The sequence below is a fragment of the Cryptotermes secundus genome, unplaced genomic scaffold (genome assembly GCF_002891405.2).
Source record: "Cryptotermes secundus unplaced genomic scaffold, Csec_1.0 scaffold964, whole genome shotgun sequence".
Taxonomy (NCBI): domain Eukaryota; kingdom Metazoa; phylum Arthropoda; class Insecta; order Blattodea; family Kalotermitidae; genus Cryptotermes; species Cryptotermes secundus.
In genome coordinates this window covers 1303541-1323312 of record NW_019725428.1, presented here as the reverse complement: position 1 = coordinate 1323312, position 19772 = coordinate 1303541, and the positions used below count along the sequence as shown (strand labels likewise).

The window sequence follows — 19772 nt, the reverse complement described above, 5'->3', positions numbered from 1 at the left end:
CGTGTCTGAGCGGGCGATGACATTCCATGCCTAAGACCGTGCTGCCACTGTATTCGGTGGGATTTCAGTAACATCGATAAATCGATATTATGTCGGGGTAAAGTATCTGATTCCCACTCAGGGCATGGATGTTTAGTTTGTGTGTGTGCGTTTTTCTGTGTTTGTGTACAGGTAGAGGCCTTGCGACGAGCTGATCACCCGCCCAAGGAGTCCTACCGAATGTGTAAGATCTAGAAAACCCGAATTTAAACGGAGAAGTTCATGGAGGTAGGCCTAGGACCACTGGGGCTGTAGAGCCAAGGGAAAAAAAAAAGCATTTAATATCGATATAAATCCAGCGTATCCATAACTTAGTTTATCTTTATTATACGAGTAGTTAATTCTAAAGCGGGCCTATAGAGAAACCACAAAAACAAAATTCCGTACATTGCAGAAAATTTCGGAAGATCTATCTGCTGACCATTAGAAAGAAAGAAATGTAATAGTTGCCCTTGTACTTAACTAATTAAATACTATGCCATGAAGGCGTATGGGAAAATGGATGTACAGATCCACATTTTCTTGACCTTGGTACCAGTTGAAGGTAAACAATCAGCTTCACTCCCTGCCCTTTTATTCCCGGCGAAAGAGCCCTCCAGTACCCATTGGATAGGGGGCTGGGTGAAACCCAGAATCAGTCTGGACGACGTGGAGAACAAAAATAAAAAACACCTTGACCCTACCGTGGCTCGAACTCAGACCCATCTGTCGTCCAGCCCATAACCAGTCACTATATCGACTGAGCTATCCCGACTCAATAACCATGGCAGCTGTATACTCGTATTATAAATCAAAGGAACAGAATGTTCATTATTATAATTAGATCAATTTAAGAAACCCTAAACCGATAAAATAATTCGATATCAATACAAGCGTAACTAACATCAATACAAGGCCGCGCCATAGCTCATGCGGTTAGTCGCTGGCTTCCCACCGGGTCTGGTCAAGTTGGATTTGTGGTGGATAAAGTGGCTCTGGAGCGGGTTTTCTCCGAGTACTTCGGTTTCCACTGTCAATCTTCTTTCCACCAATTGCTCCATAATCACCCTCACCTATCATCTGGGACTGGTACAATAGGCCAGAAGTGGCCGCAGTACAAAGGACTTAGTCCCACCCCACTAGCAACAAAAAAAAAACATCAATACGGAATTAATTATATGACGATTGGTCTACCCAGTTTTTACTCGTGGCATATATCCAGTCAGCAGCTAACATGTTAGATGACATTATGTTAGTCAGACATGAATTCCGCATAAAAATAATGCTGTTTAACGTTAACAGCGAAGTCGTAGAAAAAGAGCGTTAAACCGAAAAATCATTCTTATTAGTCGAAAATTAGTTCTACTTTAAAAACCGTGTTAAAACGTATTCATGCCGTTACAACTCGTGTTATAGAGGAATGGATGCACAGTTTTTATATCCACCAAGTTTCTTTAAAAGCGGAGTACCTAACCTGATCAATCAGTTTCACAGATTTTACTGTTACAGCATGAACAAGGAGAGGGGTGAGACAACGTAACAGCTCATGATAACAAGCCGTGAAATCGAAACACCTCATATAAACTTAATCTTGGTGGTCTTCCTGACCAAAACATGAAACTCCCTACCTCATTAATTTCTTAATCACTTCTAGTGACGGCGTAATCACGTCAAGCCTCAACAGGCTTGATTGCTTATACCATGAACAGGGAAAGATTAACTAATGACACGATACAAAGTTCCTTCTGGGCAGATGAAATTACGTCTTCATGAAATCCCATGCTTTTGTGGCAACTTTTCTTGGACGCTTTTTCAGTTTCATTATCCTATAGACAGTCGGTAGGACGCCATGGACGGGGGATCAGCCCGTCGCAAAGCCGGTACCTACATACAGAATAAACGCACACATATATCCATGGCTCGAGTGGGATTCAAACCCACGAACCCAGCGTTCGAGCGAGTAAAGACAGTTCATGCCTCAGACCGCGCGGCCAATGAGATCGGTGCTCTATGTCTATATTTGGAGTTATTTCCAGAGAAGTTAAATAGACTGTCAGTTTCACATAGCGGCCGCTTTGACCCCCAGTATCCACCGCAGAGGAGGGAGGTACGCCCAAGAACCGGTCAGCCGGGATGGCGAAGAGAAACAATCTCTACGGCTGCAGAGATTCGAATGGTTCGTTACGCCCGAAGCCATTCACTGTACTCACTGAGCTCTCCAGGCTCATCATTTGTGTAACACCGACATTAACATCATTCTCTCAGCCACATGTATTACAAATGATCTCTTAGGAATTAAAAGCAAACTGTGCTTTCCTACTTCCCCTTGAGCGCTGCTACTTCCTGCTGGTCTCATGCTTTTTATATGAATCACTTCCATAACTATAAATCGTGATTAAGACTGTTCGACACATTACATAATTTTCTCTCTTGTCTATTGCGTGGACTCAAAACTCCACAGCATGAAGTTCATCCTACAAAGCAGGTTGGCACAGCGACAACAGATGTGACTTGTATATTTAGGTGATCGAACTCCAGCCTGTGAGCCACCTCAGGTTCTTCATGGATTTCTTCAGTCCATCCAGATAAATAACAGATTATGTAACGTCTATAGCTAGGTAACGGCGCGATAAACACCTTCCCCCTTAAGTGCATGACAACAATACGAGACCGTTGCTAGGCAGCAGCCAGCGCGCCAATGAACTGGCTGCGTAGAGGTCACGTGGGAACCCCAACACAGGGGGAACTGGAACTAGAAGCTGCGAGCGTCAAGAGAATTGGAGAGAGAATCAAATTTCAGAAGTTGTAAGAGAATTCTTGAAGAAGAATTAGAAGTATGCCTGTGAGGACTTAACGTGTGATTTGAAGACTTTATATGTTATAGCTACAGTAATCTTCAGAGTGTTATAATTACTTGTGCTTAAGACTTGTCAGTATCCAACAAATCCAATCACCAAATCTAGAATAGACAATTATTCGTCACATCTAACATAATACATGACAAAAAGTAAAAGTAAAGCTATCCCTGTAACAGGCCGTGAAGGCCCATAGGGTTGTGAGACGTTGAGGGTCCCACATTATCTAGACAATCGGCTCAAAGACGGCGGTAAGGTTGTCAGCCTTACGCGCCGGCCGCGCTTTACTCCCCAGGAAAATTATTTAATTNATTTCTGTTAGAGGCTGAGTCGACCACAGGGCCAGAGTGCGGCTGGAAGGATTAGGACAATTGAAAAAATCCAATTACCTCATCGGGACTTAAACCAGCGACCTTCCGGCTTGTAACATAGTGCCTCAATCAACTACGCTACTGCGTGCCCCTAAGACATGACAATATTTATCAAAATATTACGTTACAAAAGCCATTCGTCATCTGTGCAATTCTACTGCTTCAGTTGCAAAGTTATTACAGAGGCAAATGCAACGAGACAATTAATGGTTAATTCGAACAGATGCGGACAGAATAAAGGTCGAATTCTATTTCGTGGTACTATCCAAGACCTAGAGGACAAAATAGCGAAAACCGAAGTAGAAATACTTAAGGCGAAATTCCAAACTCTTTTTTTTTTCAAAATAAAAATCAGGCGCGTAGCCGCTCATTGAGCCGGCTCAGTACAGTACAAAAGGTCTGATGCGTTAGCATTCCAAATAAAGGTGCCGCATATTCAAGCAGCTGGAACACCTCAAGCGGTTTTGTAGTCTGCGCTTGCCTTCTCATATGTAGGAGCGGCTACGAGAGTCTCGTGAGAGGGTGGAAATGTAAACAGGAAAAGTTACAGACTCACTTTATGAGAAAGCCTGTCACACACATTGTAACCGTTAGTTATTTACGTAGGCCGCCATATCATTTAGATTATTACTTTGCGACGTCAGATAATATGGATAAATCGATAGAATATATCGCTTAAAGTACTCGTATCGATATACTGCAAAATTTCTTAGTGACACATAATTACTATTATTTATTTACAGGAGCAGAAATTTTGGGGGGTAGAAGCTGAATGTTATGAAGAAAGAAATATAACATGTACTGGACTTGATTAGGATGCCCTATTTGATTAATAAAAAACCTTAACCAATAAACCAATGCAATATCAAAATAAAAATGTCCAATCGATAAAGAATATTAATTTATATAACTCTAATTGTGTTTGCATTCTATTCACTGTGTAGTGTGTCCTTTATTGTTTGTGGTGACCGCGCCATAGCTCAAGCGATTAGTCGCTGGCTTCCCACTGCGGCGGCCCGGGTTCGATCCCGGGTCTGGTCAAGTGGGATTTGTGGTGGACAAAATGGCGCTGGGGCGGGTTTTCTCCGAGTACTTCGGTTTCCCCTGTCGATCTTCATTCCACCAAATTCCCCATCATCAAAATCACCCGAGGCTGGCTACAATAGGCCAATCAGTGGCCGCAGTGCCGAGTGGACCCAGTTGGACTCCAGCCCCCACTAAGAGAACTAAGAGAATACTGTTTGTGTAGTTTTGTGTGCTGTGTTTTGTTTCGTGTGATGTGTGTTGTGTCTTATTATGGTCACACTGCCATCGGGTAAAAACTTATTTGCAGTTAAAAATAAATTATAATAAAAAAAGAATCTCACGTCCTGCATGTGTTATACACGTATAACAACACAACTATAGAGAATTAACAGTGTTTATTTTTATCCACTGCACGATAAATGCTAGATAAGAATTATACAGACAGAGATTCTTCAGAGAACAAGGTGCCAATTTGGACTCAAGAGAGAACAGAAAAAGGTAGCTTGAGAAAACTGCTTAGCATGAGATTCGTATTCTACCTTTAGCCATATATAATTAAGGTGATCAAACTAAGGATGACAAGACGGACAGGGCATAAAGCAATAAGGGGAGAAATAAGAAATGTATACAAAAATTTAATCTGGAATCGTGACTGTAAGCGACAACATGGGAGACACAAGTTGAAGGGAGGATAATATTACATAATATACATTCCAAAACCCCGTCTATAGCCACTCAATACTACCTGACATAATATAGACCAATATAAGATCTTAAAGATACAGGGTTTGTGGATGTAAGCTAGATTCATGTAGCTGAAAATAGGGTCAAGTGGCGAAATCTTACGTATGAAAATTGCATTGAATCTTTGGGTTGTATGAGAGTCGAGGAATTTCTTTACTAATTGTATGACTACTGGCTTCTCGGGAAGAAATGCATTCCGTGGAGTTAGTTAGAGAATAAAAAGGGACCGGTCTTGAAATGACAACATACGTTATCCTCCTAGTCATTAGACCCTGATTCTCAAGAATTTTTACGCTTTTCCTGTCGTCTCTTCTTTGTTTCATAACAGAACCAGGGAGATCATTTTCAGAATCTTCAAAGCCAAAAGAAAGGTTCGCGCCAAGATTCTAGAGCTGTGTAATTAATGTTCACACCTCCGCACCTCTTCACTACGAACAAGCAAATGATCTTACAACCTTCTCCACTGCACCTGTATCATCAAGCGCGCCTTCTGGGCGACAGAGCTACAAATTCATGACATCGCCTGGAAAGCTGCACTAACGTTCGATACCGAGACGGAAGCATTTCGCAGTAAGAATATACAAAGAGGAAAGGCGAACAAAAAAGATATTGACGTTGGAATTGAAAGGATACTAATAAGAAAAAGTAAATTTATCTCTGGGCTTAGTTAATTAAGCACTAAGCCATGAAGACGTATGGGGGAATGCAGGTATAGCCCCATCATTCTTAAGCTCGGGTTTAAATCAACCTAACGACCCTGCAGCTCTACCCTAGGGGGAACAGCCCCGGGTACCAATTGTTTAGGTAGCTGGGTGGGACCCACAGGCGGTCTAGATGTTATGGATAAGACAATCACCTCCCTGCAGGGAATCGAAGCTCCGACTCCTCAGTCATTCAACCTGTAGTCGCTATACTGACTAATCTATCCCGGTTCTAAGGCTGCTAACAGGGAAGTAAACTGATTCGTTGTATTCATATTAGGCTATGTTCGATCTGCCAATTATTTGAGGTTCATTTCATATACACCATGTTTCGACAGCTGGCTCGACTTTCGTCTTCAGGTGACTGATTCCAGCAGATTTTAGCCTCCTTTTCATCTTAGGATTAGAAGTGGCAACTGGGATAAAACCAAGGACCTTTTAAATAGTAAGCTACTAAGCTATCCTAAAAGCGGCCTCCGTAGCCTAGAGGTAACGTTCCCACCTCATGACTCGTGGTACGCGGGTTCAAACCCGGCGGAGGTCGTAGAATTTTTAAGGGCGGAAAAATTCAGGGAACAAGTCCTCCGGGAGCTCCTAATTCGATCACAACCATGCTTGTTAATAAAATGATCAATATTCTTAACATTATTCGTCGTCCCAAATTTATTTAAAACGACGTTTCGGAGACTGGACTGTCTCCGTCCTCTCTTTATCCTGAGACATGGACTACAGGGCTCTACTGAGTAGGCTTCCTACCTGAAAACGAAAACAGAGTAAATTCTCCGAAACGTCGTTTTAAATAAAAAAAATATGACGATGGGTAATGTTCAGAGAACTTAACACTGTATTAATACGCCATCATCATGAACTTCTAGAACTGACTTCATGGAGCTGAGCCCTTCTTGAGAAGCTGCTAGTTGCCAGCTACTAAAGAACTTCCAATATTTTATGGAATCCGAAGGTCACTGCCGTATTCTCAAGAGCCCTCCACTGATCCTTATTCTGAGTCACATAAATGCAGTCCATATCACCCCATCCAATCTAAGATCCATTTTAATATTATCCATCCACCTACGTCTTGGTCTTCCTAGTTGTCTCTTTCGTTCTAGCTTTCTTGCCAAAATCGTATACGCGTTCCTCTTATTTCCATGCGTGCTAAATGCCCGGCACATCTCATCCTCCTTGACTTGATCATTCTAATTATACTTGGAGAAGAGTAAAAGTTATGAAGCTCCTCATTATGCAGTTTTCTCCAACTTCCTGTCATTTCATCTCTCTTCGGTCCAAATACTCTCCTCAGCGCTCTGTTCTCAAACACTGTCAGCCTATGTTCCACCCTAATACCAGAGACCAAATTTGACACCCATACAGAACCACAGTAAAAATTACATTTTTGAATATTCCAATTTTTACGGTTTTAGGCAGCAGACGAGAAGACAATAAGGTTGTCCACTGAAGAGTAGCAAGCGTTACTTGAATTCAGTCTCCTCGTAATTTCCTCCTGAACCAAATTTTGATTTGTTATAGTCGTTCCCAAATCTTAACTGTGCTACATTTTCAAACCATCTGAAGAGAGGAGTACAGGTTAAGACCCGAAACTTTGTGTATATTAAAGGCGGGCCTACTTCAGACAATGGGCAATGTCCATCATGACACTGATTTTGGGAATTATGCGGACTACGTAACAACACATGCTGGTGAAGACTTATGTTGGAGAGCTAACTTAAAGAGCAAAATATTGATAAATTATCGCGTTCGTGAGGACAATTACAGCAATGCGTTTAGCATCAAACACGCCAGCAGATACAGTGAGTTTGTTTTTCTTGAGCGCACACTCAGGCGAAAGAGTCGGACGCACCTCCAGTCAAGTCGAGCCGACACATAACACGCAAGTTCATTAAAGTGGACATTACCTGAGTAAGAAGTAGCAAGATGAAGACAAGAAGCCGAGTAAGTTGGTTCGGCCGGTAATGCTTCTCACTTGTATTCGGCATGTGCCCAGTTCGAACTTCCGCCGGGACGCCTACTTTCCTGAGCATCTTTAAGGGTTTTCTTAGTACCTAAAGGGGAATTCTGGGATAGTACCTAGATATATTTCATGAGTACTATCATCAACATTTTTTCCAATTAATAATTTATTATCCAATCATTCGAAACTATATAGTCTGAGCCACCAACACCGTGGCTTTATTTAGTCCGCAAGCGAACTATACCGACCGAGCGACCGCCGCTTGTCGTCGAAGTTAGTGCCAACTTTAGCGGATAGAGGGTCTCGCGTGGTCAGTGCAACGAATCCCCACGGCCGTTAATTTCGTTTTTCTAGACCGGAGCCGCTATTTCCTTGAAATAGTTCCTCAATTATCCTCACGAAGCTGAGTGGACTCCGTTCCAAACCCACTAATTCTCAGAAAATTTGGTAGCTCCAGTAATCGAACCCGGACCTCTGGATCTGCAGCCAGGAACTCTGAGCCATCGACAGCATCATTAACTGAACAATACATAAATAAATAACATAAGGAGGAAGATGATTACTCCGTATCTGTATGCACTCGCATGTATGTATGCAAGTATTAAGAACACAAACACAGGCCCGCAATAAACATGAATTAAACGTCGGAAAGTCCACCAGTAAAATGATCAAGACAATAAAGTGAGCCTCAGTATGACATCAGATGACATTTAAGAAATCTTCTGGGTGGAAGTTTAAGAGGAAGGCTGATACATATACTGGCGGTAGAGTGCTCACAAAGATTTTGTGGGAGTGGTAAAATATTATCAAAGGAAATAAACTGAGTAAATAGAAGATAGTGGATATGGAGACTTGTTCGCTCATATAGAGATCTAGAAATCTAGATGAAGAGACGATGTATCAAGCCAAACCCGTCCTTCGTCACTAACACGCGACAATATAATCATCATAATATTCAACGCTGTGTGCACTCATCATCATCAGTAATCTGTCAGACGACAGGTCCACAGTCTCTTCCAAAACAATTCCTTCACTTAATGCGATCTAGAGCTTTCTCCTGCAAATTAAAATATCCTCTTCTGTCCCCAAGGTCATCCAGCATCTTCTTACGTCTTCTTCCTCGTTTTCTTGTCACTTCTATCCGCCCCTCTATCTTTCCTTCAATAACTTCTTTTAGAAGGCAGTTTCTGCGTAAAACATGACCAATGCAATTAGCCTTCCGTTTTCTTATTTCGTGTAGGATATTCCTCTGCTCACTGACTCTAATTAAAACTTCTTCATTTCTCACATAATCGGTCCAACTGATCTTCTCCATCCTTCTCCAACACCACATTTCGAAACTTTCCAGATGTTTCTGATCTACTGCCCTAAGTGTCCATGTTTCAGCCCCATAAAGAGCTATGCTCCAAATGTAGCATTTCACTAGTTTCGTCCTCAAATTTAAGTCCAATTTGTTGGTAAAAAGATTCTTCTTCTTGCTAAATGCAGCTTTTGCCATGGCAATCCTGGATTTAATTTCACTAGTCCACCTTCCATCATCTGTTAACCAGCTACCTCCGTGGTTTTAGTCCGCAAGCGAACTATATCTTAATAATGGGTCTTTAAATAACCAAGTTCTGTATTTAGAATGTGGATGTGTGACAATGTGATCATGCAAGATCTTGAACGCTGTTTACTTTGTATCCTACAGGAACTGCATGTATGTTCTTAGAAAGCAATTCTGTCAAGGTCGGTAGTCTGAATCATTCTGTTCCACTGTCGTCCATAAAATCGGATTATAATATGTCTAAATGTATCAGACACGTAAAAAGCAAACGAGACAGAGTAACCTTTAAGCGAGAGCATTGTATACAGTGAGAATTCCAAGGGTTATAAATACACACAACACAAACCTTAGGCAAGTTTCTGATACTGAGAACTAGACCGTAAGGCTGTGTTAAGGTGAAAGTTTCATTCTCTGGAATCATTGAATCCAGTGATTGAGATTAGCTCTTTCTATAGGGCCCGAGTAGGTATCTTCCTTTCTCACCTGAAGACGGAAACAGATCCAAATTTCCGAAACGACGTGTCTTCTATTACCTAGATTTCCGGACGATGGAAAAAGTCCCCCTCTAAAAAAAACAGGAATTCTGCATGTCACCCACCATCGTCAGAGCCCTTTAGAATCAAGGATTTACTCTATTGAACACTGAAGAGGGAAGCTTCTCTTCTTGTTTGCTACCCGTAGCAGAATAGGGCCCACTTCATTCCAGAATTTCGTGTGGAATTCACATTCACTTCCGTCCAGTCCGGGAAATCTCCGTCAGGATGAGAGAAGCGTCGGATTTTTCGTGTTCGTCTATGTCTAGCGACGGTATGTTTCGGAAGATGTCCTTTACATCCGTCTCTTGTACATTTGCGCTGCAGAAGGATTGGAAGAATTTCCGGACTTCTGTTGAATATTCTTAGATTCGGTTCGAAAAATGCCTTGGATGTTAATGGTTTGGAGCTAGCGTTGCTGTATAGTGAGTTCAGATTTGTATTTGAATACTGGCAGACGTGTGTTGCTCTGGTGTTGGTTTAAGTTGTAGGCGTGTAGTATCCGCCGTCTGGTAACTACGTTTTTAAGTGTGGTGCCTATTGCATTTAAGACTTGTTTTGCAGACAGACACGAATACAGATACAACACAGAGACAGGCAAAGACAGTTAGAAAACGGACAGTTAGTTTGCACGTCCATATGTATTCTTCTGTGGGTTATTTAAGACTGTCTCTGTGGTCTAGTGGTCACAGAGTTCCTAGCTACAGATCCAGAGGCTCCCACTTCGATTCCCGGGGCTACCAGATTTTCTGAGAAGTAGTGGGTTTGGAACGGGGTCCATTCAGCCTCGTGAGGTAACTGAGGAGCTACTTGAATGGGAAAGTATCGGCTCCGGTCTAGAAAACCGAAATTAAAGGCCGTGGGGATTCGTTGCGCTGACTCCGCGACACCCTCTATCTGCTGAAGTTGGCACTAACTTCGCTGACAAGCGGCGGTCGCTCGGTAGGTATAATTCACTTGTGGACTTAAACCACGGGGTGGGTTATATGACGACTTTTTAACTATTCCCACTATTAGTATTTTATTATTATTCTTAGTTGGGCGAGACTGAGTCCACTTGGAACTGCGGCCACTACTGGCCTATTGTACCAGCCTCAGATGATAGATAATGCTGATTGTGGAGAAATTGGTGGAATGAAGATTGGCAGAGAAAATCAAAGTACTCGGAAAAAACCTATCACAGTGCCACTTTGTCCACCATAAATCCCACATGACATGTCACGGGCTCGAACCATGGCCGCCGCGGTGGGAAAGCAGCGACTAACCGCCTGAGGTATGACACGGCCACTTGTAGACTCTAGTGCAAATGGCACGATCCGCTGTGGTGATCGTGACCTAATTGAGGTATTACCCCGGAATTTGCGTGAAGGCACTCTAGAAAACCACGATAAACCCCATTCAAGATAGCCGATGTCCCATCCTAGATTCGAACCGAGCACCTCCCAAATACAAGTCAAGAGCGTTACCAACCAGTTCAGTAATATTCGATGCTGAACTATTCAAAGCGCCTATAAAGGCAGCATCAATAAATATAACAAGGAATTCTGGGAAGAACAACTCGCCTACTTTCGATACGACATGGACCGCATAGAAAACTAAAAAATGGGGGACACAGACATCAAGGTGACCTCATAAGGCTCCTAACAAAAATTTGCGAAGGGGATGCACAGAGAGAGAGAGCAATGTGATCTTATAAGCCTCAAAAATTAGGGGCGTTACATGGACACAAACTTACAGCAAAGTGATCTCATAAGCCTCCTTATATTTTTTTTCGAAATAAAGGAAAGTAGGCTAAAAATGAGACAATCCGTGTTCGGATCCAATAACCTAGCGAGACAGGACACCGCGAAACACAACGAGCAGCACACAAAGGGCTTGCAGAGTTATCGGTTCCGTTATGACCTGGTCGCTCGAGGCAAAGCAACTAGTCTTTCAAAAAACACGGCAGTTAAAGCCTGGTTCACAACGTGCGTCGATCTGACGATACCATTCTATCGGCTGACAGGTTAAGAGCTTCTGCGAGATGCAAGGCGATTAATGGTAGTTACGGTTCATGAAAAGAACTACTTGGAACTATAAGAGATCAAATCTAGTAGGATAAAATTAATTCTATGGAGCTGAGTCCTTCTTGAGGACCGTCTCAACATTTTACGGAACCTGAAAGTTCATTACCGTGTTCACAACAGACCTCCGCTAGTACCTATCTTGAGCCAAATCAATACAGTCCATACCACCCCCAACCTACTTCTCTAGATCCATTTTAATGTTATCCTCATATCTACGTCAAGTTCTTACCAGTGATCTCTTTCCTTCTGGCCTTCCCACCCAAATCCAATATGCATTCTTCTCCTCCCCCATGCTTGCTACATTGCTACATTTTACCCTCCTTGACTTGATCATTCTAATTATATTTGGCGAAGAGTACGAGGTATGAAGTTCCTCGTTATGTAATTTTCTCTAACCTCCTATCATGACACAACTGTAAGGACATCAGAGAAACGTATGCATCTTATTCTGGAAACCTGAAGGGAACAAAATATTTTCAAGAGCTAAGATAGAATGAGCCGGCCACTGTAGCCGAGCGGTCTAAGGCATGTACTGTCTTCGCTCGCTTGGAAACCGGGATCGTGGGTTCGAATCCCACTCAGGACATGGATGTTAAGTTTGTGTGCGTTTTTCTGAATTTGTGTACAGGTAGAGGCCTTGCGACGAGCTGATCACCCGCCCAAGGAGTCCTACCGAATGTGTAAGATCTAGAAAAACCGAAATGAACGGAGAAGTTCATGGAGGTAGGCCTAGGCCCACTGGGGCTGTAGTCCCAAGGGAAAAAAAAAGATAGAAGGACAATATTAAAATGTGTTATGATCTGTTACGAACTTCCAATTCCATAACAAAAGCCTAAGTACTGACCAGCACAATGACTAAGAGCTTCTCGGGAATAAATCTGATCCATACAATCATTTAGATCACTGATCGATAGTTGGGATATTCAACGTCAGTTTCCAAATTTCATGCTGTCACGCGGTAGCGTAGTTGGTTGAGACACTATACTACAAGCCGGAAGGTAGCTGTTTCGAGTCCCGATGAGGTCAAGTGGATCTTTCAATTGATCTAATCCTACCAGCCACAATATGGCCCTGGGACCGACTCACCCTCTAACATAAATGAGTTTTAAGGAATCTTCCAGGGGGGAAAGGGCGGCCGGTGCGTAAGGCCGACAACCTCACTGCCATCTGTGATCATATTATTTAGAAAATATGGGGGCCTCGACGTCTCACAACACTATGAGCCTTCACGGCCTGTTACAGTGACAGCTGTACCCTTTTTAGGTGTATCTTCTTAATTAGATCCGTTATATATAGGCGAATGGAACTACGGCTCCGAATCGTGAGTTTGTAAGGATGCAGAAAGAAATCGTTGAAGCCAGTTTAGGTACATTCCGACCATTTGTCTACAGAGACTGAAAAAATCATAAAAGCCGTTGTCTGGGCTGTCAGTCCCCAATCACAGATTGGTAACAGGGACTTTAGGAACAAAACAAAACTGAAGTTAAGTGACTTGACTGCCAAGTTCGCAAAATAAACGTTACAGATATGATTGCATGCTAGTGTCTTCTGCCGCTTATAAAACCTAAGCTCCAATTGCAACTGATAAAATACAGAAAGAACCTGTACTAAACAAAGAAATGAACTCCTTGGCCTGTAGTCCGCAAGCGAACTATACCGACCGAGCGACCGCCGCTTGTCGGCGAAGTTAGTGCCAACTTTAACGGATAGAGGGCGTCGCGCTGTCAGCGTAACGGATCCTCACGGCCGTTAATCTCAGTTTTCTAGACCGGAGCCGCTATTTCCTTGAAACAGCTCCTCAGTTATCCTCACGAGGCTGAGTGAACCCCGTTCCAGACCCACTACTTCTCAGAAAATCTGGTAGCGCCGGGAATAGAACCCGGACCTCTGGTCTGCAGCCAGGAGATCTGACCACTAGACCACAGAGGCTGTCTAAAGAACCTGCACTGCCTTAAAAAATTTAACGAGATATTTCTGTAAACCTTATGGGCGCTAACCATGGTCTAGGACCCTTCAAGGGAAGAATACAAGTTTTGTGACAAGTGTGCTGAGAACATTTGGACTGACTTTAAGAGGTCTGAAGTAGCAGGAAGCTGGACAACCCTGCATAATCAGGAGCATGGTACGTATATTTTCAGGTTCTCACAGCGGTGGTTATGAATAGTTCTATATTCTGGAATATAACATCGTGTAATCCGTTGCAAGTCAACCGACGTTTCTGATAAATATACCGCTTCCTTCTTCAGGATATAATAGGCCATCTACTTTCACGCAAGTTTCTTGCTTGGCTTATTCTTCGATCCTTAAGATGGAGGTGACATGTTCCTCCGAAACGCCCGCTGAATTTCAATGCACTACACGTAGTTATATTCGTATCCAAGAAGACAGAACTTTTCAGGAGTTTCATACTTTGTGCTCCTCACTAAGTTTGAGAATGACAAATTCAAGAAGCATGAGATGAGCAGGGCATGTGGCATGCATGGATGAGAAGTGCACACAGGATTTTCACATGAAAACTAGAAGGGAACAGGCCACTCGAAAACCTATGCGTAAATGGAAGGATAATATTAAAGAGGATCATGGTGAATAAGATTGAGCAGTATGGAATGGATTCTTCTGGCTTAGGATAAGGACTCTTGTGAACATAGTAGGAAGCTTCGTGTTCTACAAAATGTTGAGAACTTACTGAGCGGCTCAGCAGGTATTAGCTTCCCATGAAGGACCCAGTTGCGTGGGGTGGGTGAGATTCTGCAAACGAAATTCTATCTAATCTTTAAAATGAGAGAGAACCGGGATTTTTTTTATTGTTAGTGGGGTGGGACTGAGTCCCTTGTACTGCGGCCACTTCCGGTCTATTGTACCAGCCTCAGATGATAGGTGAGGGTGATTGTGGAGCAATTGGTGGAATGAAGATTGGCAGGGGAACCGAAGTACTCGGAGAAAACCTGCCCCAGCGCCACTTTGTCCACCACAAATCCCACTTGTCCAGACCCGGGATCGAACCCGGCCAGCCGCGGTGGGAAGCCAGCGACTAACCGCTTGAGCTATGGCGCGGCCTTAAGAGCCGGGATTGCACAGTCGGTATAGACCACGGCTACGGGCTGGATGACAGAGAGTCGGGAGTTCAGGATCAAGAATTTTCTCTTCTCCACGTAGTCCAGACCAGCTCTGAGACCCACCCAGTCTTGTATCCAATGGGTACCGGGAGCTTTCTCCGGGGGTCGGTCACAGTAGCCGCGCGGTCTAAGGCATGAGCTGTCTTCGCTTCCTTGGACGGTGGAATCGTGGATTCGAATCCAACTCAGGGCATGGATGTTTGGCGTCTATATACATTTATTGTTTGTGCTGTCCTGTGTTTGGGTACGGCCTTGCGACCGGCTGATCACTCGCCCAAGGAGTCCCACCGTCTTTGAAAAATGATTACGGCACTGAATAAGTGGCCTGTGCCTTGAATGGGCTGGGGGGAGGGGGGAGAGAGGCTGGGAGTGAAGGTGACCACTCACCTCCAACTAGTGCCGAGGTCAAGAAAATGTGGATCTATACATCCATTCCTCCATACGTCTTCATGTCGCAGTACTTAATTAGATAAGCACAGCGACAACTTTACCTTATCTTTTACCTTTAAAATGAGATCTCCAGAGAAGGAAAATGCAAGACGCTAGAGGAAACTCCCGAACTACATCAGTTATACATTTGAGAGCAACGGTAAACACGAGACCGTAACACCTTATAATTCTTACTAACGTATCACAACTGCAGGGAAGGCATGCTGGTACTTGCTGACCCAACTACTTTGTTCACTTTTCTTAGAAAACGTTACGATACTAACTTGCGGTAACCCACTGTTCTTTGCCTCCATCCTTACTTTGCAATGCGCAGTGTTACCTGTCAACATAATGAGGCACATCGTGATGTACACAGCCCACTTCGTATCGTTAAGGTAGGGAGAATACCGAGAAGTGGGCTTGGGTTCATAAAAATCATGCTATAGAACCCCTTGGATTGCGGTTACTTCAAAGACAAAACGGACACTGCCGGATAATATACACGCGGTAGCGTAACTGGTTGAGACACTATGCCACAAGCGGAAGGTCGCGGTTTCGGCTCTCCATGAGGTCACTGGAGTTATTTTCAATTTACATAATCTTTCCAGCCGTACTATGGCCCTGGGGTCGACTCCGCCTCTAACAGAAGTGAGTACCAGGAATCTTCCTGGGGTGTAATGGGCGGCCGGTGCGTAAGGCTAACAACCTCACCGCCATCTGCGAGCCGATTGACTAGAAAATGTGGGAGCCTCGACGTCTCACAACCCTATGGGCCTCCACGGCCTGTTATAGGCATAGCTTTAGCTCAGCTGGGTAATACCAATATTGATATTAGGGAAAAAGCTGGCGACCATGTGATCTGAATTAAACTGGTTCAGGGTCGCGATCAATACCTAAACTGAGGAGTGATAAGATTTCTATCTTCTGGGATATAACGCCGTTTAGTCCGTTGAAAGTCAACTGACATTTCGAAGGAACATGTCACCTCCATCTTCAGGGTCGAAGAATAAACCAAGCAAGAAACCCGCGTGAAGCAGGTAGCAAAGCAGAGTATGGTATGTAGGTTGTAAGGCCGTGTAGTTCACAGAAAGCCCGAGAATACATCTTCCCTCTTCCTATGCTTCTTTCTCTCTATACCTTCGTGCCTTCCTTTACCTTCTTGCATTACGTCATTTCATTGTTTCAATTATCCTTTCCTTACTTATATTGCAAGCTTGAGAACACAAGCGGGGCAAGCGGTAGCGTAGTTGGTTGAGCCACTATGCTATAAGCCGGAACGCCATGGGTTCGATTTCCGCTGTCATTGGATTTTTCAGTTTACCTAATTCTTTCAGCCGAATTATGGCTCTGGGGTCGACTCAGTCTCTAATAGAAATGAGTACCAGTAATCTTCTTTGGGGGTAAATGGCGGCCGGCTCGTAAGGCTGACAACTTCACTGCCATCTGTGAGGCGATCGTCTAGGAAATGTGGAAGCCTCGGTGTCTCACGGCCTCTTACAGGGATAGCATTACCAGCATATAAGCAGTTCAAGCACACGGACAGAACAGCATACAGAACCCGTCCAGTGCCACAGCTAGTCGGAAACGGCCACACATCCTTAAACCAAGCTAATGTAACGGTCCCAAAATTGATTCACTTAGGATGTTACGTCGAACTTAACACAGTTCTTGCTTCGCCTGCGTTTCGCGTCTTACTTTCAAATGTCTGGTGTCCTGCTTCGATAATCAAATACAATGCAAACCCGACTCTGAAACTGTAGGAGATTAGAACACATCTAATTTTGTTCCTGTAACGTTGTTCACGTTGTGTGGGAACATGGACAAAGCATCAGATGCTACCAAAACTGGAGATGCTAGTTCACAATGAGCTGAAGGTTGTAACAAATTACTTGCCGGACATCAGAACAAGGTGTGTGTTCCTTTCGGTGCTGTGAAACGGTACGGTGCGTCTGAATTCCCTCATTAAAAAAGGGTCATCAAAATTGAAAATTGGGCAACAAAAATAGATGAAGAATAGAAGGTGAATTAGAGATAAACTTCTGAATATAATTTATTTACTACTCTATTTTTTTCCTGAAAAGTAACTTTGAAAGTACTGTCTACCCACTGTCACAGTAACAAAACCTTTGTTCCAAAAATAACTTTTGTAGTTAACCACCAATCACTGTACTAAAAGGTAAAATAATAGCCATACTATGAAGACGTATGTGGATTGGAAGTACATCTCCACCCATTCTTAACGTCGACACTACATGAAAGTGAGTGATGAGCTTCATGCCTCGGCCACTTTATCTCCGGGGATAGGTTCCCCGGTATACAACGGGAAGGAGGCTGGGTGAGACCCAGACGCGGTCTGAACACGGTAGTGAAGAGAAGAATCTTGCCCGAGCCGGGAACTGAACCCCGATTCCCTGGTAACTTAGCCGCTATATCCACTGGGCCACATTGGCCATAATCACGTCTCTATTGTGGGGGGGGAGGAGAGAGAGAGAGAGAGAGAAATCTCTGTGCACATGCCTTGATGAATTCTGAACTACCTTTTTTTTTCTTCTGTGCAAATCAAATACAGTGCATCTGTTGGAGCCCCTCCCCCTGCCGTTTACGGTAACATAAACCTGGTTTTCACTGGAGACCAGAATCGAGACTGGGACCTCAGGTTGAGTAGAAATACAGACCACAGAACTGTAAGTTCAGTATCTGATATTTTCACGTCAAAGAATGCACGAATTGAGATACAATCCATAAACCCTCTCGGCTTGCACGTTCGTCATGATCTAAACTACAAGTCGACGTTACGATGTGTTTCTCTTCCTGTGTTTGGCAAGACATTGCCAGGTCCGGGATCAACATAGAGCCCCACCTACAATTCCTTGTATACAATCCTGAACTTTGGTTTATGTAATATTCATCATACACGTTGCATACTTCTCTCCTCTGAACTATGGCTACACCCCCTGATGAGAGATCAGTCATTTTCATGTCTGAGATTAGTGTCTGTCAGTAGTTGAAGACAGGACTATGAATTTGTTGCCATCTGTCTACCATTCAAAATTAGTTTTGTGTTTNCTCTTCAATAGTCCCATTCTTTCTCTTTCTCGAACTCTTATTATCCCCTTCTCTTCTGTCTTCTCCTTTAGCTTGTATTCACCCTTTCTCCCTTGCTTCCTTCTCCATATTTTTCTTCCAGCTCCCCTCCTTCCGTTCCTGTTTCATCTCTTATTTTTCCTTTCCTCCTCATACTCCTTTCTTTTATATCTCCTCTTCGTTATGTGCCTTCTCTTCCTCCTCCCTTTTCCCTCTATTTTCCTTTTATCTTGCAGTTCCCCTCTGTCCTTTCCCTCTTCATCTCTTATTCTTCCTTCCTTGCCCTTCTTCTCTTTCTTATATTTATGCACTTCCTCCTTCTGTCCTCTTTCGTTATTCTTTTATTCTTCTTCCTTCCTCCTTTCCTTCCATCTTATCTTCCTCCGTTTCTACTCCTTTCTCTCCTTTCCTCTCTCCTCTTCCCCCTACATATCCTCCTTACCTAGTAGAATGGTGTAACGGTAACGCTCTGAACTCGTATTCGGGAGCTGGTTGGTTCGAATCTCGGCCGGTACATCGGCTATGTTGACTGTGGCTTTTCTTGGTACTTCTCATTTCCTCCAAGCAAACGGCGAGATATCACCTCGACCCGTTCTTTCCAAATCTTTCCAATTCATAATTTTTCTATTTTCCATTCATTTGAAGCCACAGAGTCTAGCTGGCGAAAGCGTGGTTAAGTAACACAACAAAATCTACTTCACTTTCTTGCCTCCTATTTTCTTCTTCTTCTTTCCAGTCAATGCACGGAACCAGTACCACTGTACGCCCAGTGTCTCAAAGGGGCCAACAGCGACTAAAAGTTTCACGCGATTTTGAGACATAAAATGGAGCATTATGTGCAGAATATATTTATGCCCGATGCTATTTGGCTTCAATCAGATGAAATTTGGGGATCTACACATGAAGTTAACGGAAAAATTCAATTTCCGTTCGTGCCAATCCAGTAAAGCTATCCCTGTAACAGGCCGTGGAGGTCCACAGGTTTGTGAGACTTCGAGGCTCTCACATTTTCTAGACAATAGGCACACAGATGGCGGTGAGGCTGTCAGCCTTACGAACCGGTCGCCCTTTACACCCCAGGAAGATTCATGGTACTCATTTCTGTTAGAGGCTGAGTCGACCCCAGGGCCACATGACAAATTATACAGTTTGTTATAGTCGACAAGTTTTATTTTAAACGCTCCTCGACTTGATGTATCTTCAACGTAACACAGCAAAACAGAACGCCTCTCTCTAGTCCTAATTAACTTTACTGTGTAGTGGCAACATACGCGCATTTGGCTTACCCGAATTACAAATATATATATATATATA

The 19772-nt window shown here is 43.4% G+C and overlaps 1 protein-coding gene across 5 annotated transcripts in view; it reads right to left on the bottom strand.

Moving 5' to 3' along the window:
• Positions 1-19772, bottom strand: part of LOC111863422 — a 357450-nt gene that overhangs the window by 81755 nt on the left and 255923 nt on the right. The window lies entirely within an intron of this gene.